Below are 24,094 nucleotides of genomic sequence, written 5' to 3' on the forward strand. Positions count from 1 at the left end.
AATGATCTATTGTATTATAGGACACGAATCATCCCACTACCACCATATATATTCTTACTTGTGTGACAAAACAATTCTAGACAGTCTAACCTAGAATGGAAAAAATCACCTTATCCACAATGCTTCAGAGTATGTTATTATTGTTGATAACTTATTTAGGAGAGGTCTCCATAGACCACTCCTTATCTATCTAGAACCTAATGAGTCCAAACATACATTAATCAATGTGCACAAGGGCATTTGCGAATCTCACTCTAATAGCTTGACACTAGGTCATAAACTTATTAGAGCTAGTTACTATTGGCCTAATATAGTGCAAGAGGCAATAAAATATGCAAAGTCATGCTAATAATGCTGGCTCCATGGGAATTTGATTCATGCTTCAAATAAGGAGCTAATTCCATCTATCACATTGTGGTTGTTCCAATAATGGGCATTTGATCTTGTGGGTCAAATTCATCCATCCTCTTCAAATGCACATAAGTTTATCTTTACAACTATAGACTAATTTACTAAATGAGTAGAAGAAGTCCCTCTCTTTATAGAAAATGGAAAAACTATAGCATTTTTCATTATCAATTACATCATAGTCAAGTATGGTGTACCTTCCTCCATCATTTCTAATAATGGAGGGTAGTTTAAAAACAAAGATCTCAAGGAGTTGTGCAAAAAGTTTAGAATTAAACAACATTGGTCTTCTATTTACTACCCCCAAGGTAATGGCCAAGTAGATGTGCCAACAAGGTAATCCTTAAGATCTTTCATAATATAGTTAACAAACTTGGAAGGGACTAGCACCTTCAGATTAATCTAGCTTTATGGGCTTACAAAACAAGTATCAGAACTCCAACAGGTGCAATGCACTTTTCTTTGGTATATGAAGTGGATGTTGTGCTTCCAATTGAGGTTTAGATTCCTACTTTTAGAATCTCTTTGAAGGGCCTCAAAATTGATGATGACTATAGAATATCTTAGCTTCAAGAGCTAGAATTGTTAGATGAATGTCAACAAGTGGCATGTGATCATCTTTGATCCCATTAGCAACATATGTCTAGAAGCTACAATAAGAAAGTTAAGCTACATGACTTCCAGCTAGGAGATCTCATCCTAAGAGAAAACCCTAAGAATAAGCAACAATGGGTACAAAAAGAGAAGTTCAAACACAATTGGCTTGGTGCAAATGTTGTCACTATAGTGTTTGGATTTGGTGTTTACCAACTTTTTATAGCTAATGGAGAGGTACTCAGGGAGCCCATCAACACTCTCCATCTGATGTGGTTCTACAGCTGATCTAGTTTCAAAATCTCTTTTTATATACTTAAATGTCTTGAAAAAAGTCTAAAAAAGAATCTCTACCAAGAAGGTGAAAACCTAGTAAATAGGCACCTCTTGTTCCAAATGTTATATCTTGTAGCACATATTATGGCTCTTATATAGTTTCTTTCCTACTTTAGTTTTCTTCTTTTGCTCATGCATCCATGGATTGAATCTTGTCACAAATTGGAGGCAACACCCTACAGTGTCAAAGGAATCTCTCTCACAATAGTCACCAATTGTTCTAACTTCATCTATCTATTGTCGCTAGTGTCACTTTTCAGATTCGTTTCATAAAAGATCTCTCTAATGATAGTCACCAGTTGTTATAACTAAGTTTTCCTACTATCACTAGTGTCACTTTTGAGATTCCTCTCATGAAAGATCTCTCTCATGACAATCCCTAGTTGTTCTAACAGCATTTTCCTGCTATTGCTAGTGTCACTTTTGAAATTCCTTTCACGAAAGATCTCTCTCATGATAGTCACCAATTGTTCTAACTGCATCTACCTACTATTGCTAGTGTCACTTTTGAGATTCCTCTTATGGAAGGTCTCTATTGCATCTATCACTAGTTGTTCTAACTATTTTTTCCTATAGTCACTTGTGTCATTTAAGAGATTCCTCTCATGGAATATTTCTCATGTCAATCACTAGTTGTCATAGCTATGTTTATCTATTGTTGCTCAATTTCCTACTAAGGTTCTTCTTACTAAATATTTCTCTTTGACTTCAGTCACTAGTTTTTCTAATAGTGTATATCTACTATTATAATCTTACTAAAGATATTTCTTCATATATATTCTAAACATTAACATTTGACACAAATCCTATAACACAGAAAATGAACTAAAAATAATCAATTTGTTTGGGATATGTTGAGATTTTCTTTCACTTTATCATGTCTCTTCGAGCTACTCGATGATGTCTCTTTTGACTAGAGCAACAAGGACTAGGGGCATGATATTTTCTTTGCTTTCTCTTTGTTTGTTTAGTATCAATGATTTGAAACATCCATATAAAAGGGGTGTCCACTATAAGAGCCTCTATTTCATATTGGATGGTTGTGTGTACCTTGACTCCTTTTATATGGATAACTCAATAAGGTTGGTTCTTTTCCTTGCTTATTTGATTGAATTATCTATGCTACAATAAATATTGATACTCATCCTACTAAGTGAATTAATGGGTCACTATGACTATATTTAGCACACTTCTATCTCAAGTTATGAATGCAACGGTCATTGCAGATAGAATACTTACTAATTACTTAGCATAAGAAGGATCTCTTATATGTTTGGTGTGTCTGCATGCAAGAAATATATATGCTCTGATGCTTATGGTCACTTGCTACATCAAAAGGGACAAATGTTCTAGTCATTTTGGCTCCTTGTACCTTGAATTCTTGAATTTGATCCCAACAAAACTAGAACATATGTCCTATTCATATTCCCATGATTGCAATGTTAGTGGAAATTGTATGACATTTGAGATTTAGCTAAACACATAGTGATGATAATTGCTAAAGCTTGGTAACCAAACTTAGGGTTTCATCTAGCGTAGGGCTACATTGCATAAGCACATGGTTTGATCACTGCTCTACTTGCATCCTTTCCAATAAGAGAGTGTTGGTTTCTTTAAATTATCACATTTCTTCATAGCTGCACAAGCATTTGATTCTTTTGTTCATCTTATCAATCTTCTTCATAAATGTGTCACTATTAACAAAATGGAACACTACATGAGATGTTAGTTCATTCACATTTTTTTATTTTATATATAATTTCATAATTCATCTCATCTACACTAGATTCATACAATAAAAAGCTGCCAAGAAAGATAGATGACACAAGTGAAGGTACTTAAATCAAAATCTCATATATATGGAGTCAAGTGTACACTACAAAACTAGATGCTACTTGAGCACTATCGATCTCAAAATGATACAAAATGGTGCCAACACACTAATTGATACAATAGCCAAATAAAAATTAGAAAAAAATGAACTAACTCTCTCTTTCTCCCTCACCTCCAACTAGAGGAGGAAGAGGAGGCATATCTAGTCTCACTGGACGTCATGCACCTCCTCACTCTCTAGCATACTATGAAGATCAAGGCACCTGCTCTACCTCCTCTAATACTACTGCAACATATGTTCCATAATAATAAGTTTCCTTCATCGAGTGTAGCCAAATCTCATCCTATTGCTTCTCTAATTTGTGAACCGCTCACTCCATCTGCTCTCACAATTCATGGATCTCTTAATCCCTCTCTTCTATCTGGGTATCCCTCATTGCAACCTATATATGCAACTCTCCCAGTTGTTATTGTGTTAGCCTTACATGCTCTTGGGACCTCCTCAGTGCCTCCTAGGTCTATGCTAAGATATCTCTTCCTTATGGTCCTACAGTAGGTTGATCTTGCATATCCTCATCACCTAGCCCCTACTTGGTTGGCTACTTGGCTAGCCACTCTGCCTCTGTACATGGCCTCTAGGTATCTCCTCTAATGGCTCCTAGGGATCCCATCTCACCACTAGGAAAACTATGTCCTGTCCCACTACTACTAGCATCTGGATCTAATCTCATCTATTGAAGAGGAATAGGAACTTATTGTGTCCTCTATTTGGCTCTCTCTTGTTGTGGCTGCTATGGTGGTGGTTGTGCTACCTATACTAGTTGTATGGGTAAAACCATCCCCAGTGGGTCTATGAATCAAGGGAAGTGATGATTTACAAAGTATGCCTAATATGCTGGAATTATCCCCCTATGGTAGGTAAACCCACTAGGTCACCACTATGGTCTACACATCAATCATCAAATGGCTTGGGTCTAGCCTCACTAGCCACCCTTGATCCACATTTGTAGTGAGTTGTGCAAAAAAATAGTACTCCTGTGATATGTCCTATGGCCAACCATACTATTTTCAAACTTGTGTCAATGGGAATCTATCTATGACCTACACAAAGAAACATATCAGTGGTCAAGATGGAAACACATACCCTAGCTCTAGTTGTGCATTATCCCATGCCTCAGTCTCTCTCCATGGTCTCCATACCAATACTACTAGGTCATCTAACCAACCTCTCCACTACTCAATCTTGCCCAAAGCTATCTAGGTCAACTGGCCTAAATATCTACAAATGTACAGCTCCATAAGTTGTCTCTCTTCTACAAAAGTGGGTCTTGTTATGGGAAAATGCTCACATGCCCATACCTAAAGAACATAGACCCTAATAGCCATGCTCTTCCTATCATGGTATACAATCTTATACATCTCATGGAACATCTAGGTGAGCATGCACTAACCCCATCAATATCTCTCAAGTGCCTCTAGCATCAATTGCAATATTGGTCCCCATTCGCACTCTAACCCATGCTAACCTCTATTTGGTATAAAAAAGAAATGGATAAATATGCCAAGTATTGATGGAAATCTATGAGTGGGCCCATATGTGTGTACTAGCTCATCCCATATGATGGCTCTACCCATGATAAGGTCCTCCTAGAAAATGGCCCTCAGTGCTTCTATACCCATTTGTAGTACTATGTCATATACTACCTATGCCCATGGAATGGTATGTGAAGAATCTTGTAGATGTCCTCTAGAGTGATGGTCATCTCTCCCTAGGGTAGATGGAAGGTGTTTGTCTCCAAATCAAAATGCTCAACAAGTTTTGTCAATAGGTCATGATTCACTAGCAATGTGGGAATTTGGAAAAGATACAACAATCGAAGGGTATCAATATGTGCAATGTCAACATCATCTAAATATCATAAAAAAGCTCTATAAGGAGGGTAATGTGATTAAAATTTGACATAAAGAAAGATAACCAACATACACAAAAACAATAGATAGATGGTCAGTCTTAAATAGGAAAAAATGATGAAAGAAAGTACACAATATCAATGACAAATAAAGTTTCCAACATTTCATCTTGCAAAACTATACTAAATCTTTGTTTTCATTAGTATCTCTCAATATACTACTCTGCATCACTATTTTGGTATGTCATATTTAAATTTTTCTCCTGCAGGGAGTAGGATGATTATATCATTGAATCTTTCAAAACTAGCAAGGTTGAGTTATGATTATGTATAGAAGTGCAAGAATTAGTAATGACAGTGATAACATAATGCATTGATAATCTACTTGAGGTTACATAATGATTGGCTACACTTAGAAAGTTTAGAAGAATAAGGTTGAACAAAGTTCATTTTCCAAGCTTGACCAAGTTGATAGAAGGTGTCAAGCAAAGTTAGTGCAAGCCAAGAAATAAGACAGTTGGAGCCAAGTGAAAGAAAATTCTAGTTGATGTCGAGTAAGTTAGTAGATGCTGAGCAAGATAGTTGATGTTGAGTAATTTTTAGTTGATGTCAAGCACCAATAAAATCCAATTGATGCCAAGTAATTTTACAATAGATGTTGAGCAACATAGCATGTGTCAAGCAATAGTAAATTGATAATGTTGAGCTACTACATTATGAAAAGATCAAAGATTCGCCAAATAAAAGCTGAAAAGTTTGTTTTCTTGGAACTTCTAAATCAAGAGGAAGATAAGATGGATGAGCTAGTGGCATAGAATCTTATGTAAACCATTTTGGAGGTGAATTCAAATAGATTCTTGGAGAAGTTTCTAGAAAAGGCAAGATATGCGATAGATACATTGTATCCTACCTAATCCATCAAAAACCCTTATTTTGGTGATGGATAATGAGCAGGAAAAATGTTATGATTTCCTATAACTAGGAATGTCTAGTAATGAAGCAAAGAGGTTAGAGATTTTTGATGCAAAAATCTAACAAGGAGAAGGAAAGGGGTTTTGCTTCATCAAGTGACCCAAGTAAAGAAGTCTACGATGGCATACTAAGCAAAAAGGCTTAAAGAGGATGAATGCTTGAAGGGTGAACAAGCTATCAGAGCTATAAAGATTGGAAGCCAAGAAGAGTTGATGACTGAATAGTGATCTGTAATCTATAAGTAAGGTTGTAAGTTGTATTAGATCAAAGCTCTATTGTTACTTTCTAACAATTGTATTAGCATAGGGTAAATCCTTTGGAGTAAGGTTGACTTAATAGTCATTGAAAAATCCTTTAATAGGGTGGCATTCCAAGTGAATGGCCTAAAGTCCTCTAACAAGGCTCACTTTTAACAGAAATATTGAAATCCCTTAATCAGGTCACATGTAATAGTGTGTGTTTTAACCTTTAATAGGGCATCACTTCAGAAGAGTGAAAAAGGAGTAGCATGTTACTGGTGGTTTTTCTCAAATCGGGTTTCCATGTTAAATCATTGTGTCAAATGTGTTGATGGATATGTTGTGTTTTATGCTTTACATTTTTTGCATGTTGATTTAATAGTAACATAACAGTTTTGGTTAACACACAATGAATGCATGCATGGTTAAGAATATTTTATGGGTTCACTAAATTGTGAAAAAAATTGTGTGTAAATCTTAATTCCAACAAGTTTAGAGTTGAAGCAATATCAATCATCATAATGCTATGATTCTTATTTTCTGTAATCTCTTCCATAGTAATATTTGCAATAGGTGCCACATACTTGGTGTTCAAATACTTTAGGCCTGAGTTTCTAGTAATTGTCAAATGCAACTTCATAAGTTCATTGCATTCTTGGGAGCTATCTTTGTTAAACTTAGGGATCTCCCTTCTATAAGACATCTTGATCTTTGTCTTAGGTGCTTGAAACCTTCTCTGTAAGCACCAAAAGCTCTGATGCTAATTTTTGGAAATATAAGAGGAGTAACTAAGAGGAGAGGGGTGAATCAATTGCCAGAAGAAAAAAAATTGAAGATCCCTTAAGATGTCAATACAATTCAAAACCAAACTCTATTGAAACTAAAAATATTGTTGTAACTCAGTTAGCATAGGAACACTCAGTTAAAACTAAGAATTGTTGTCACTCAGCAAAAACTAAAATAATTTCTTCTTTTAATGTGATTAACCTTAATTAACTTAGTTGAAAAATTATAAATAAAATAACATGAACAAAAAAGACACCATGGTTTAACATAGAAACTCAATTTGGGAAAAACCACCAATTGCAACTAGTTACTATTTTTTACTCTCTTGAAGTGAGCCATGCTAGGAGCTAGGCCTTTTAAAGTTTACAAAACACACTATTAAGTGTGGCCCTATTAAAGGATTTAGTTCACCTTGTTAGGAGTGGCCTTGTTAGAGGTCTTTAGACACTTTAATCTAGAAATGTCACCTTGTTAGAGGATTTGGTAAATAGTTGTTAAGCTAATTTTATTAAGATATTTGATTCACTACTACAATTATTAAAGAGTAACAATTATATGACATGATTGCTAATGCAAACTATATTTTTTGATTTTGTATCTCTATTCTAGCTTGAATACTTGATCCTTCTTGGTCATAATGTTCTTTGGAACTCGGCCAACTCTTAATACACTTCCTTGATTTATCTTTTCAATCACATGCTTCTTCTACTCTTCTTCTATATATTCAATCCTCAACTTGACTGTATACTTATATGTTTTATCTTGTTAGTTCAGCTTCAATAAAATTTCAAACAAATAAATTTTATTGCATGATTCAGCTAGAACTAACTAACAAAATGGATACAGGAAACTCCTTCTTTACCTTACCCAATTTGGTCAACACTAACTCAAAAATTATTTTCCCTCAGACTTCCTTTTGTAACCAAGTGAGCTCGGTTAACACTTGATCCATGCCAACTTTTCTTTGACTTCTAAGTAAATTTGGCTTCTTCCTACAAACTCCCTTTGCTAGCTGAGTGATCTCAGTTAACATTCTCTCTAAACTTGGTAAACATTGAGATGCTCATCATACACTGCAACTTCCTTTGACTCCTAAGTGAGCTTGGCATAGACTGATCTCTTGATATATACTTGACATTTTTGTAACATCAAATACAACATACAATTAAATGATTATGTCCAATAGAACCGACACCTTAACCTTTAGGACAAGTTTAAGGCCTTTTATTGTAGACTTCTTATAGAAACTTGGGTGATTTTTCTTTGAATGGGAAGTGGTTCTCAAGAGAAATAAAAATGTGTTTGAATTCTTTAGAGTGCTTGAAAATAATAATGTAAAATGTAAATGATTCAATGATATAAAAATGAATAAGTTAAAAAACTTCACTAACTATAAATGTATATCAATTTAAATGAAATAGGCCAAACTATTCCTCTATCCAATTATGGGAAAATAGAGTCAAGATTACATGGACTTGATATCATCAAATGCTTTGGATACATCATTTAAAATCATCAACTACCAGATAGATCACTTTAAATATAAAATCCTAGTCTAAATGTATTTAACTTCAACCAAACAAGAGCAATTAGAGAAAGCAAGCATTACATGTACACTTTTATTATCAAGAGAATATATTAAATTCAATCTATCAATTAGAATAAATGAATACAAGAGTACAATATTTAATGTAATTTATTGAACATCAATTTCCCCAAATTAGGATGAAAATAAAGTTTTTATATTGCTTCAAAAAATAGGAATTTCAATTGAACTGTATTCATTTTCATATACCTATTCAAAATAGCAAGTTCATTTGTTCCTTATGTTCTATTATTTTCTATATATGCTATCTCATATCTAAGGTCTTGGTACCCCTTCTTATAGAAAATGAAGGGATGTAACATAGCTTCAGACCCTTTCATACATATAACTATTCTAAACTAATGCAACTAAAGATAAGATAAATTATAATAGATATTTATAACAAAATAAAATTATGAAAGAATTTCTTTGACACTATTCATCCTGTGTTGTGTCTTCCTCCTCATTATTATCTATATCCACTGGTGTCACTTTAGGAATAGTCATGTAATTATTTATCCAATGAGAAATTTGTGCATGAGTTGACCATGTAAACTGTGTAACCTCTAGAATGAAATTTTGAAGATCTAATCATATTTTTTTAATGGTTACTCCTACATTGGTTTGGAACTTGACAAACTTATTTGCCAAGATGATTAATTTATCCAATAATTTATGAAAGTCATTAAGTTGGAAGTTCTTTTCACCCTTGAATTAGGCCATCACATGTTGGGGAAACATTGCAAACTCATTTTTTCAACACTCCAAATCTTTTATCTTCCTTTCATTATCATTGATTACTAGTGTAGGCCAATGCTCAATGGTATTGATAGGAAGAAATTTCTAGTCTATCTTATAGTACTCTTATTAAATGTAGCCAAAAATTTTAGGGATAGAGTCCATCATATCAACAATTTCCTTGATTTGTGGAGGATCATTTAGATCTCTCTTGGTAAATTCATACAATCTACTAAGTTCAAACTTTGATGGCCTCCACTTCCTCTCCAACTCTACTTGCACATTCTTATTTTTCTTGAAAAAATCAAACATATAATTAACACTTCCAAGACCTAAGTGAATCTCACCACATTTATCCAATATGATTTTTACCCTGAAAGAAAGGATCTCTTCAACGTTTCTATAAATGCAATCTTTGTGTGAATCCTCTTGGTTTCCCTCTTATGGTTTTTTTTCCTCATGTGTAATGGTAGGAGATCCTTGGTGAACAAAAATGTAATTATTTATAATAGGATCATTTAAGTCACTAAGTTCCTTTTCCAATCTCTATTGTTTCACATGTATTTTGTTTATGACTTCATTTGTGTCAATCTCTCTCAATTGTCATCCTTCAATCCTCTCCTACATATGTTTCATCTGATCTTCATTGAGAATATCTCTATGCAATAATTTAAAGGTAGAAACCAAGGGATTTACTTTATCTATACTTTACACCAATGTTATTCGATCTACTCCTAGGAAGTATCAATAAATTTAGGCTCATCACCTTTGAACCTCACAAAGATAGCAAGAGTTTTAGTTTTGAGATTGCACCTTGAATCTTCCACCTTCTCTGAAGTTAGAAATTCTAACAGAAAAGTGGCATCTTCTTTGTTTCTAACTTGGTCTAGCAAGAATACCTCTTTTGAGTCAAGCTTGACACATTCAATATATCACTATTTTTTACTATTTCCCTAGCCTCTTCTTTACTGAAAGTTAAATCATCTAGATTGAAATGAATAATCATTTTTTATACAATGGTTGCATGTTTTGACTCATCAATTCCTTCCAACCTCTTCCTATTATTTTCATCAAAATATTTCATTTTGTATATGATTCAAAAGTTTTTAAGAATTTTGTGAAATATTCCTATTCAATTAACCTCAAGGCGATAACTTATCTTTCATCATCAATTTCAACTGGTTTATCTCCTTCCATAGTTTGAGCATGATGCTATTGTATATTTTCCTAGAATAGTGGTGGTGGGAAAACTACTTTATCTTCTACATTTTCTCTTATACTACTCAATATGTGGATAACCTCCTCAAAATCACCTTCATCACCAAAATATTTATAGGAGACCAATGGGACATCACTCCCTCTAGGAGTTTCTTCATGAAGTGCTAAAGCAAGGGAATTAGAATCAAACTCATTCAATATCAACTTTATTATCTTCTTCTTTAGTGTTGGTTGAAATTATTCAATATCCTTTCCTTTATCATGTTTCAAATGATCTTCATATAATTTATCAAAATCCTAAATGCATTTATCAATCCTGATCACCTCTAACTTATCTTCATTTTAAAAGAAGGGCAATCCTTTGCTTAATCTTTCATTTTCTATTTTCAACAAAAATCACCATTTCTTGACTTTCTAGAAAATTATTAAAATATCCTCAATATTCCTCATGATTTCCTCATCCCTATTTAATTGGTGTGCACACCTTGCTAAAAATGATTTAATACATCCTCTAGGGTCACACATCCTATCCATATCACTCTAGAACCTAAAATTGGTCATGATGTATTCTTGAACTTCTTTTATCATAGAATATCCAACCATAAAACCATCCAACTTAATAAAATGTGGAATTGTATTTTCCTTTTTTCTAGGTGATATAACTTCATTATCTACCCACAACCACTATCAAATGAATTTCTCATTTACAAAATATGGAAGTTTGTGGGGTGGTTGTCTACACCTATACAACCTAATTGAGGTGTAGTTTTCCCTCCATATCCAAACACCAAAATTATTCTCATATTTTTTATGTGCAAATAGATCCTTTGGCCTTAGCATGATTTTAATTTGAATAGGGATCATTTTCACCTCTCTTCCTAGCAACCTTATAATCCATACCACAAAAATATCACTCAAAATTCTATACTCGTAGTCTCTTCTATGCACAACCCACACTTTGCATCACAACTAGAAGGGAAATTTTCTTTGCATCTCATTACAATTGAATAATTTCATAGAGTCTCTAAATTCTTCCACATTTTTAAATAAAATCAACTTGGAAATTAATGAATAATTCTTGAATTTTTTTGAGGTTTTCTAATGTGTTAGTCATATCTAAAGTGACATCTCAATCTTACTAGAAAAATTGAACTCCAAATAAATATATTGGTTTTGAATCTTATGTGCATGTACATATGGTCTAACAAAATATTTGGTTTTACATCTTCTCCAAATATTTAAGTCCATGCATAGTAAATGTTCTTGAAGTAACCCATAATGTTAGTGACTAAATGAGGGCCCATATGTTCAACTGGCATCAATCTTGTTTCTCCCCTTGGCCATAAAATGAGAAATATCTCTATACATAGAAGTTTATATTAACCTCTACTAATCCACTTTTAATTATTGTCTATAAATTTTGGTTAGGGCATGTGTACTTAAGTCAAAGAACTCTTCAATGCAAGACTTGGTTGTTACTAAAAGGGTCATCCCATCATCTTTTCTCATTGTTCTAGTTTTAGGATCATAATGATCAGCTAATAAGTTCATGAGGTCAAGATCCACAAATACATTTAGAAAAACTATGCTTTCTAGGTCAAGCTCCAACAGGTTGTTTATAGGATCTTGTTTGTGTTTGTTAGCATAAAAATACCAAAAAAGAGACCTACTGAAGATAGTAATAATAGAATCTCTACATCCCTTAAATCATCAGTAAACACACCCTTTGTTCCAGTTGTCAAAGAATCAAGAAATGTATCCATAAGCATTCTCTAAGATATTTTGTCTATATTTTATTATTTCTCCTTTTTACTATCATTTTTAGTATTGACCTCTGTTTTGATAGGCATTGTAAATTCATGAAAAGAAGTTTTAACCAGGGTGCAAGAATTAATTTACTTTTTTAGGAATTGTAGGGTCTCTCTTCAAGATGTATTTTTTGCCTTCCATGATCCTTTTTAACTTTCAATTCCACTTTGCATAAAATGAATTTACTATCCTTGGTATCTAGTCATCCTTATTTTCATTTAATTTCTTACAAGAAGATTGGACATCTTGCACAAGTGAAAAATTAATAGTACTTCTCTTGAATTCTCACTTCAAACATTCTCTCTTTATATGTTTGTACTTTTGTAGATTTAAGATAATTTTTCATATTTAATTTAGCTCACTTTATTATGTCCAAAGAAATGTTATATTTTAAAATTTTGGAAGTATCTTTCACTCTTGCTTCTAAAATGGTGATAAATTGCATCCTCACAATCTCCAAACCAATGTTTTCAATTTAGTAAAGAATTGATATTTTGAAAGGTATTTCCTTTGTCTTTGTCAAATAGAAATAATTTCTATTTTTCCAGCGTCCATTTTTCCTTCTATGATATATCAAAGGGAATGATCACTTCATTTTAAGATAAATTTGGGAAATCTTGCCATGTTTTCTTGATAGAAAATTTGAGGGTCCATCAGCGGCTCTTTCTAGAGATATATGCTTATCATGAGCATAGTGGGATCTCATCTATCTCTGGAGGAAGTAGATCAAGTATTAGGATCAAAAATACAATTATTGCTTCCATCCTCTATCAAAAAAAATTTGTTGGTTATGAATTAGCATGCCCATTCTGAAAGTGTCATTCTTACCTTTCATACTCCTACAACATTTCTCACAAACATATCAAATTGTCTAACTAAAAATCAAATAGACATACTTGCATTCATCTTGATTTTCATGGGTTTTGGAACTCTATTCTACCTTTCACTTTTTAAGACTCCCTGGTGTCTCCTTTTCTTCATTGCTCAAAAAAGTTTTGATGAAAAAAAGTCCTTGTCACTTATATATTTTAGGTAATTATTATATTTCAAAAGTTATGGGGAATTTTCAATGTTGAAAATTGAATTATTTTTCTTTGTTATATTAATTTGAGGAGAAATCTCTTTACTTATTTTGCAATCCTTTTGCCATTGGATATTTTAATTTTTTCTATACAAAATGGGCTCAATTGACCTCTTGCAAAATTTGCATCTTTTGAAATATGTGCTACTTTGTATTGGGACTATGTTTATTTCATTATTCATGTTTATTTTACCTTGTTCCATTATTTCACCCTTTTTGTATTCACATAGTGCATTGTTATCTCATGTAACTACTACCCCTAGAGAGATAATCTTAATTGTGTTTGTTGGATCCCTTACCACGCCTCCTATTGAGTTATTTCCTTTCAAATTTTTAGGACTTTGGTACCTCTCTTTGCATAATATATTTTGCTAAAGATTTTTTCCTCCTTATCTAAACTTTCATCATTCTCACTAGAATTACCTTCCTCATATCTCTCTTGTGCAGCACAATCTATAACTCCGTACTCTAAATGAATCTCATTATTTAGACCAATTAAGCTTAAGGGTGATCTATCTTCATTTGATATATAATCATGTTTTTTATGGTCATCATAATTTGAGAAATTTGGCAAATCTTCTATGCAATTTGAAATCTCAAAATCTAGGACTTTTTCCTTCTTTTCGTCGAATTGTATTTCCCCATTTATTGTAGTATCAATTTTATTAGAGTGTGGTACTGGAGAAAAAATATGGTTATTTTTCTTAATGATTTTCTGATTTTCAATCGCCAATAGATCTAAAATTTTATCCTTATTATGGATATCTTCCTCCTTACCCATCAATTCACCAACCCTCATAACATTAGCTTGGCCAACTTTTTCTTCTCCCAAGACTTGTTTCTATTCACTTTTATATTCATCCTCTTATTATTTCATTTCATCCTTTAAATATTCAAAATAAGTCATCAAGTGAGGATTACAAATAATCTTTGAGTTTTGAATTTTTCATATACTCCTTAGGTATGGGCTTTAGACCTAGAGGTATTTTGTACAAAGATTCTACCATTCTCGTGTGTAAATGGCTTACATATTCATATCTAACTCTTTTAATATTTAAAATTGCATTCAAGGGATATGTAAATGTGTTGACAAGACTTTTTTTTTGGAAGCATGAATGTTGATGATATTCCTATGGGGGAGTATTTTAGATATGTTACTATGATGATATGTTACATTCATGACTAAGTTTGTCATTGATGTCAACATAGCAGTTTTCTATGGTATTTGATAGAAGAACAATAGAAATATCAAGTTGGTATGGATGGATAGTTGAATATTCTCAGTATCTGAGGTTATGGGAGATGCTTCTAAGTATCTAGTATATGTAGTTAACATCAAATGAAGAAATTTTAAGTTTGGAAAAATTTATGTAGGTTTTGGTGATGTATATTCTAAGATAAAGTTTATAGAGGCATGTTCTAGTAAACTTGTTATATCTTTTAGCAAAATTGTTATTCTAAGAATCAAGGTTGAGGATGCATATAAGACATGTTGATGATTATTTGGTTAAGCTGGCTCATCATAATATTGTGTGTGCAAAAAGATATTCAAGTTCCAAGAGGGAAGATTAATGTTATCGCTATGTGTAACATATTCTTAATGTGGTCTGATAATGATCAATTGAGAAGTTCTAATAGTCAACTCAAGGAATTATTCTATAGAATCAGTATAAAGGGAGGACATTTTCCTTTATCATCATATATATGGATGACATGAAGAAGTAATAAAAAGTTGCAAAAAGAGCAGAATGTGAAGTTGAGTAGAACAAAGCGAAAGTGATAGCAACTTCATTTCTAAAGTTTTATTGTGTGATCTAATGTTTAATATTTGAATCTAAGGTTCATGACCTATTCTAAAAGGTTGAAGAATGATTGATTCAGTTGAAAGAATAGGTAAAGGAGGAACTTAACAATAGATTACTTGTTTGGGAAGTGAGCTCTTCTTGTAATTGAAATTGCATATTCAGGCAGTGGGCTTTTCTTGCATATATTGTACTACAACTCCTAACAGGGTTGGAATCTACTAATAATGATTCAAAGTCTCCTAACAAAGACTCTATATACTAAATGTTTTAATAGACTCCTAAAAGGGTCCATCCTCTAACAAGGAATATTTATATCAGTGCATCATCTCATGGGCATCATTCCCACCAAGACTTTCCCTCTGATCAAGGGTTTCCCTACTTAACATATCTAGTGAAATTGTCTATGTGCATCTTTCTATGGTTGTTGTTTACTTTGGTTGAATGGATAAGATTGTTTAAGGATAATAAATGTTTTAATTGTTGGAAAACTTATTCACCCACACCCTACCCCCCCTCTTAGTTATCTTGGTGGACTATTATTTCTAACAATTGGTATCAGAGTATTAGGTCCTTGAGGATAAAGTTTAACAAATTTGGGAGATCCATGTAAAACATGTTTAGGAAAGATAGTCCTACATCTGTTAGAGGAAATTTTGACACCCAGATGGTGGAAATTCTTGGTGAGTTATCAAAATTATGTAAGGAATAAAGTATTCAATTTTCATTCCAAAATCCTTCTATGGCATAAAAAAGAGAAAAATCTCAAGTAAAGATAGATCCAAATCAAATGAAGACATAAAGATAAAGGAAGTTATTGATCTACTTAAAAAGAGGTAACCAGAAGGTATGAAAAACTTTGTTTGTTGGACATGTAAAGAATTTGGTGATTTTTCAAGTAGATTTCCTAAGATTTACTTTCTGATCAAGTTGAAGAATCCAAAGCAAATATGGAAAGATGCTTGAATGAATATGATAATGACACTTATTAATTAATGAAAATAAAGTAATAGAAGAGATAGCTTTGGTGACTATTATCAAAAGTACAAATGTGAGAGTTCATGAGAAATTCAAAATACAAGAAAGAATAGTTTATTACAATTCAGATGATGATGTTGTTACTAAACCAAGGAATAATGAAATATTTCTTGAGACTAACAATGATTTGTAGAATGAAGGAGAGCCAAGGTAGGAACAAAGCTCAAAACCTTCAGCAAAGCCAAAAGTTGAGATAACAACTCCTACTTTAGGAAAGAATGTGATGAAGAATCACCCATTCGAGCAAATCATTGAAACTAAAGATTAAGGCACATGAAAAAAAGTAGAGTCAATGAAGAACTATGTTTGATATCTCAAGTTGAACCTAAGAATTCAAATGAAGCATATAAAGATAATCTTTAGAAACAAGCTATGAATGAAGAATTGGATTAGATAGTAAAGAATGAGACATGGGAATTGGTCCCTATACCAGCAAACAAGAATGTGATAGGAACGAAATGGATAGTTAGGAATAAGATGAATTAACAAGAATATGTAAGAAACAAAGCAAGATTTGTATGCAAAGATTACTCACATCAAGAAGGAATAGACTATGATGAGACCTATGCTCCTATAGCTAGAATAGAATTAGTAAGATAATTCTTAGCATATAGAGGATATAAGAAATTCAAAGTATATCATAGAGATGTCAAGTCAATATTTCAGAATGGAGAACTTGAAGAAGAGGTATACATTGAATAGCCTAAAGGTTTTCCTTCAATATATGACAAGGACATAGTATGTAGATTGAAGAAAGAATTGTATGGCTTGAAGCAAGCACCCAAAACCTAGTATGCGAGGTTGGATTCGCATTTGACAAAGCTTGGATATAGAAAAGGTATGGCAGATAGTAATCTCTACTAGAAAGAAATTGATGATGGACTAATGATTTTGGTAATATTTGTTGATGATATCATATTTGGAGGAAATTATGAGGAAAGTAAAAAGATTGCAAAAGAAATGAAGAAAGAATTTGAAATGAGTATGACAGGAGAAATGAAATATTTTCTAGGATTGTAGATTGTACAAAATAAGGAATATTTATTTCTTAGAATAAGTACTTGAAGGATTTGCTAAAAGGGTTTGGAGCACCTATGGTAACTAGACATAAATTATCTACAAAGGATAAGGCACCTACTATTGAGTAATATAAACTTATAGATCTATTATCAGAGGTTTGCAATATCTGACTCACACAAGGCTAGATATAGAAAATGTAGTTGGAATTGTTGCAAGATTGCAAGCTAATCCTAGAGAAGCGCATTATGCAATAGTCAAAATGATATTTAGATATCTAAAAGGAACACCAGAGTTTAGATTGTGGTATGATAGATCTAATGATTTCACTCTAAGTGCTTATACTGATGTTGATTGGGTAGGCACTATGGATGATAGAAAGAGCACTAGTGGTGAAGCCTTATTTCTTGGAGGAAGATCAGTTTCTTGGCTGAGAAAGAAGTGAGATTATACCTTACAAAGTATAGCAGAAGCAAAATATGTTGCAACAACAAACAGTTGTAATCAAGTTGTTGGAATGCAGTAGATGGTAAATGATATAAGGATAGAATTTAGTGAACCTATTGTTATACATTATAGCAATGCATAGAAAATATGTCTAAGAATAAAATTTTTCATTTGAAGAATAAGCACATTTCTATCAAGTATCACATGAGAGAGAAAGTTGTAGAAAAGAAAATTAGATTGGAGTATGTGAGCACTAAAGAGTAGATTATAGATATATTCACTAAGCCTCTTTCCAAAGAGACTTTTCATTATTTGTGAGGTATGCTAGCAATTATGCCCCTTCCTACATTAGAGTAGAAGATGCAAGAGTACATCAATCTAGTGTAACAGAGAACCATTTTTTGTCTAGATTGAATGCTGATGCTTTCTATATGAAGGAGTAATTATGATCGATGGAGTCATCAAGGACTCTTCTAAGATGTTATTTTTTGAATAGTGTCTTTGGACACTTAAGCTAGTAAGAAAAAGTTGTTATAGAGTATGATGGATGTTGAAACATTTAACATTTATGTCAATGGGTGAGAAGATTAGCATGAAAAACAAGTTGAGGAGAACATTAGCATGGAAAACAATTCGGGAGAATGATTGATGAAGAGGATTTGAAAAGAGAAGTTAATAGTCTTTAACTATTGGTACTCTTGGAACTAGATGGTTTTCATCTACATTTCCATCAATACCAAAGTGGGAGATTATTGGAAACATGAATGATAGTGATATTCATATGGTGGAGTATTGTATATATGTTACTATGATGATATGTTACATTCATGATTGAGTTTTTCATTGATGTCAACATAGTAGTTTTCTATGGTATTTGATAGAAGAATAGTAGCAAGATCAAGTTGGTATGGACAACTACTTTAGTATTCTCACTATCTGAGGTTATGTGATATACTTATAAGTATCTATTATATGTAGTTAATGTTGAATGAAGAAATGTCAATTCTGGAAGAAGTTATGTAGGTTTTGGTGATGTCTATTCTGAGATAGAGTTTACAAAGGCATGTTTTGGTAAACTTTTTATATCTCTTAGTAGAATTTTTATTCTAAGAATCAAGGTTGAGGATGTGTAGAAGACATGTTGATGATGATGTAGTTAATCTTACTCCTCATAATATTGTGTGTATGAAAAGACATTTGAGTTGCAAGGTGGAAGATTAATGTTATCACTAAGTGTAACATATTCTTCATGTGGTCCTATAATGATTAATTGAGAAGGTATAATAGCCAACTCGAGGAATTATTTTATGGACTCAGTATAAAGGGAGAACATTTTTCTTTATCATCATATATATGTGGATGACATAAAGAAGTAATAAAAAGTAGAAAATAGAGTGTAATTTGAAGTTGAGCAGAGTAGAGCGAAAGTGAAGGAAACTTCATTGTTGAGGTTCTATTGTGTGATCTAAGGTTTGATATTTGGATCTAAGGTTCATGACCTAGTCTGCAAGGTCTGAAAGTGATTGGTTTGATCGATAGAATAGAGGAAGGAGTAACTTAATAGTAGATTACTTATTTGGGCAATGAGCTCTTCTTGTAATTGAAATTTCATGTTTGGACAGTGGGCTCTTCTTGCATATATTGTATTACAAATCCTAATAGGGTAGGCACAACTCCTAGTAGGGTTGGAATCTCCGAATAGAGATTCAAAGTCTCCTAACAAGGACTCTATGTACTAAATGTTGTAATAGACTCCTAACATGGTCCATCCTCTAACAAGGAATCTTTATATTAGTGCATCATCTTGTAGACATCATTCCCACTAGGGTTTTCCCTCTAATCAAGGGTTTCCCTAGTTAACATATCTAGTTTAATTGTATATGTGCATCTTGATATGGCTATTGTTTATTTTGATTGAATGGATAAGATTTTTTAAGGATAATAAATGTTTTAATTGTTGGATAACTGATTCATCCTGGCCCCCCACCCCTCTCAATTATCTTGGTGGACTATCATTTCTAGCATTTCTTTTGTGTATTACCAATAAAATGACAATTTTCATTAGACTGGAATGTTTAGCCAATATCTCTTGAAAGAGTAGGAAGAAAAAACTCTCTACTCCCAAGCCTCCTATAAACTAGGTCTTGATTGTGTAGGAATAGGAAAATTTGGATGAGGGGGTGACTAAATGTATAATAAGGTAGGTGAAGACTTCATCAGTTCTCTGTGCATCTTCATTGGACAATGGATCATTTGAACTAACTTGGAAAAATATCTTAGGATAGAACCAAGGGGCACAAGGAAAGAAAATAACAAAAATAAAAGAGCCTACAAGGTTATATATTCAATCTTCCTATAGTCTATTTGCATGCTATTATTATCAATAATAGATGCTTGAATGGTAGGATAACTTAAATACATGCTTGATCAATCAATCTAACATAAAAATGTGTTGGAAATTAAAAGGAACTGAAATAAAGAAGATCACTTAGTTTTATCCAATCCAAGGAAGACAATAGAGAAAAAATAGAAAAGATCTCATTGCTTTTGAAGATAAATTAATCCCATAAAAAGCACTCCAAGATTCTTTTACTCAAAACATAGCTTATAAATACTAGCATGCACTTGATGAAACAATGGATATTCAAGAAAAGAGACTATTACTTTTCTTCATCAAAATGATTTTACATTGATATGGATGATAAAATAACCAATTTTACTGACCCTAGAATAGTCAAAATTCTTCTTATTTATAGATGAGTATCTACAATTTTGGGTGGGAAACCAACTTTCTACTCTAACTCACCTACCACTTTTATTGCCTAAGTCTATAAGATATATTGTTATCATCATGTATAATTAGTTACAAAAGAGTAAATTACATTTGAAAATCCATGAAAGGGAAATGAAAAGGTAGGGAATGGAAGAAGGGATTTCCCAAGGAAAATTCAATCTATAAATGTTGATCTTTACATGCCTTTTCTGCTAAATCTCTATCAATTATCTCCTCGATGTGCCCACTGATTGATAAGTGCAATCCACTCCTCTAACCACATCTCAAATATGTTAAGTGTGTAGGGAAATATGCACTAGAAAAAATTAATTATATATCTATCATCAATAACTACCCATCATGCCATTAATCTGTATGTCAGCCAACAATAGTGATGAATGGTTGGTTTTAGAAAGAAATCTAGAAACTCCACTTGTACATCAAAAGGATTTCAGTTCCAAGACTATTAGGTGTGGAAAAATGAATGTTAGCTACCATGTAATGAAAGCTCACCCAACCAATTTATAGGGAAGAAGGAATCTAAAACATGGATTTGTACTTCATAGAGTTGTGTTTCTTTTGAAAGAAAGTGAAGTTCCTTATCAGTAGGTATTGAATCTGCCCAAAAGGACCCCTCAATGCTACAAATATTGCATGAATGAGGGTCATTATAATTCACCCTCCCATGTCATAATACTAAGAGATTTGAACATGTAAGGGAAGTCTCATCAATCTCAAAAGATGAATATTTTTGGCCCCATTGTCATCGAGTGTTGATTGTACAAGAACCCTTCCATTTGATAATTCACTACTTCCAAAACTTCCCTTCTTGGGAAGCCTTAACTTATGTGTAGGGAATTGGTCCTTCCATGGTTTAGATCTTAGGACCCCACTAGCCTATACCCCTTGGGAAATTTCCTTCCCATCTTTTCTCAGAGGTGCCTATTTTATAAGGTAATAACCATCTTGATGTAGGAGCATCTTGTGTCTTTGAACAATCTTGCATCAAGATTTTTTTATTTTTTTTTCTATACCAATTTGTTACTTTTGAATTAATTGTTGCTTTTATTTTCATGTTGTGTGTAGTTTACATCATATTGAGGACATTTTCTTGATCTTTTTCCTAAGTGAGAAAATTCTTATGTTTTATATTTCTCAAGTTCTATGATGTTCTTTTTAGTTTTTTTTCCTAGTATTTTTATTTTTTGAAGTGTGTTGTTCCTATTGGTGAAGTTTTTGTTGATTACATGCCATATTGCATAGTTAGGATCCAACTCCTAACACACATGTGGACCTACCTCTAAGTGTGCATCACTTCTTATTGTCATCTTCATGGATTTAGGTTTACTCTTCCAAGTATGGATCTATATTGTAATAAATAAAAATTACTAGCCAACTTGTGTCTTAGCTAGCTATAAAAGAGGATTGGCTAGATGTAGGAAGGTATCATGATGAAAGTAGGAATAGTAGAAAATAGAGCTAGAAGATAGGAGATGTGAGCTAAGGCTCTAAGATTGTATAATTATTATTTTATATAAGGTCATAATGTAGAAAGCCTCATAGTTAGGCATGTTGTGGTTCCTTTATATGTGAAGTGAACTAATTACACCTAAAATATGTTGCATCTAGCCTTGTGTTTTCTATGGTTTCGTTAATCAATGTATAACTTCTGTGTGCAACTCTGAACAAGGAGTGTTTACTCAATTTAAGTTGAGTTTACTCTAGATGTTGTACTCAAACTTCTATATCTCCCTGCATTAAGTGGTATTAGATTTGTTTCTTTATTAACGCATGGATCATGGAGAACCTTGTCAAAATTGGTTGTAGGGTGGCATATATAATATCTAGCCTATAACTTACAAAAGGTTACAATCTTGCAAGAATTATTTTCAAGATGGTTTGTGGTAAAGGAAATGTTGATTATGTTATTATGGACATGGTGAGCCAGATTTTAGTGAGACTTGAAGCTATAGAGATAGCACAAAGAAGAGGTGTAAATCTTGAATATTTTAGTAATGATAAAGAGGTAGCACCAAATCCTAACCCTAAACCTAAGGTTGAACAAGATTATGAAAGGCTTCAAAGATTTTTTCCTAATGAGAATGCTAGACCTATTGTTCAAGTTTCTTGCTGTGATGGGAGACTTGAAACTAATGACATGTTGAATTGTATTGTTGAGATGGATAAATACTTTGTGTATGAAGGTACTCCTCTTAATAAGAAAGTTAATATATAAGTCACAAAGTTGAGGTTTGTGCTTCACTTTGTGGGATCATTTGCAAACTAGGAGATGGAAAAGGGGAAAAGAAAAGATCAAGACATGGGAGAAGAAGATTGGAAAGATGTGTTGGAAGTCTTAATTGGATACCTAGATACTAAGAGCGAGGGGGTGAATTACAATTTGTAACACTTTAAACATGCAATTTCTTATGTATGCATAACTTATATAGTCAAAATATAATCACATATAGATCTAATATATCAAGCACATGCATGAAAGTAATTTCATGACAAAAATATTTTGGGTACTCATACACACTTCACAATGAAGGTAAAAATAGGGTGGGGATGACACCCATAAATCTTCACTAGTGTAGTAATAAAGTTAACCTATTAGGCTTACAATGTTTGACCATATCCAATGATCTACCTTGTGAGGGGTCTTCCCTATTAAAATATTTTGAGACTATTATATCTCACCTTGTTAGAGGATTTCATACTTACAATAAAGTAAGAAATCTAATAAGAGATTTACAAAGATTTGTTAAGACCACCCTGTTGAGAGATTTACCTTGTCTCAATTTGTTAGAATTGATTCAATGCCTGGTCCTTGGTTTTCTTTGATAAGTTGGTATTGGATCTCCTCTTTCTAATATATTTCAATCTCTAATTTGATAAAACTTTGATATCCTTCACTGCTTGAATATGTTGCTTTCTCTATTTTGGAATATAAAAAATATTTGCCTCTTCTATAATGTTCACACATGAATTTTATGAATAGCTTATTTTCTTATTTGTATCATCACACACTTCACCATACCATACTTTATCATCTATATCAAAATAGGTTAAGTTCTACCCTATTTAAAGATTCCATACATAGTTTTCTAGATGCTTCCTTGTTTTGCCTCTCCATCTAATTTGTTTATCATAGAACATAGGGATTTGTGATTTGCATCATAAAATGTGTAAAAATATTTGTAACAAACTCTAAAATTATTAAATATCATGTCCATATAATCTTGAAGATGGTTTACCTCAAATTTTCTATCATTCCTTACTTATAAGTAAATTTTTTGTTGCTCAGCACATACTATTTATGGAAGTCAGCACTCACTATATATGTTGTTGACACTCAGTCTCCACTATGCTTGGTACCTTCTATATAACTTTTCTTCAACATGCTTGAAATCTTAGTTAGCATTACACTTAGCTTACTTTGAAAATACTTGGTGACCACATACTTGCTCAACTCCTATAGATCTTGATATATAAAAGTTTATATAGA

Source organism: Cupressus sempervirens, chromosome 4, assembly GCF_028749045.1.
Source record: "Cupressus sempervirens isolate cs-2001-9-10 chromosome 4, ASM2874904v1, whole genome shotgun sequence".
Lineage (NCBI taxonomy): Eukaryota > Viridiplantae > Streptophyta > Pinopsida > Cupressales > Cupressaceae > Cupressus > Cupressus sempervirens.